Here is a 658-nt window from a genome sequence, read left to right as displayed (position 1 = left end):
AACTGTTAACAAAGGATGTAAGAAATGTCAACGAAAACACCAACAATCGGTGTGAACAGCCTGCAGCCCACAATCTCAAAACTCGTTTTCAAGGTGTTTTCGTTGTCGGTCAGAACATGGTACAAGGTCACGGTGCAGCGAACAAAGGTGGCGCCGTCAGTGGTACTGCTACTTTGGTTTTGCCGATTTTGACAGTTGTGGTAACTTGTAAATAAACCTTTGTCTACAAATCAGCGAAAGAGAAATTAGAATTATAAGTGAAAAATCAGTTTAAATTGTGTTAATTTCCAATTTGTGATTTTTGTGATTTTTGAGTTAAAGACTGCGTAAAAACTAATACAATGAAGTGCTGTGTGTCAAATTGCGACAGCCGCCAAGATGCAAGAAGCGTAGGTGCAAGTGTAGCGCTGGGACGAATCGCTGCATTTTGTGTACATAGGGCACGGCAATGCCGTTCCCGAAATGTTTCTCTATTATTATATTCACAGCATTTCCTCACAATGATTTTGTTTCTGCTCCACGCAGCCTCCATTAGCAAGTTAACTAATCAATCCCGCAGAGATGCTGCTGCAGTTTTCTGCAGCAGCCTTAATTGCAAAGCAATGGAGTGCACTAAAATAAATATATGAGCGAATTAAAAAGTGTATACAATTTATAC

This window comes from Rhagoletis zephyria, unplaced genomic scaffold, assembly GCF_001687245.7.
Source record: "Rhagoletis zephyria isolate East Lansing unplaced genomic scaffold, Rhagoletis_zephyria_1.1 Rzeph_scaffold_00992, whole genome shotgun sequence".
NCBI lineage: Eukaryota > Metazoa > Arthropoda > Insecta > Diptera > Tephritidae > Rhagoletis > Rhagoletis zephyria.
This window is presented reverse-complemented; position numbering follows the sequence as displayed.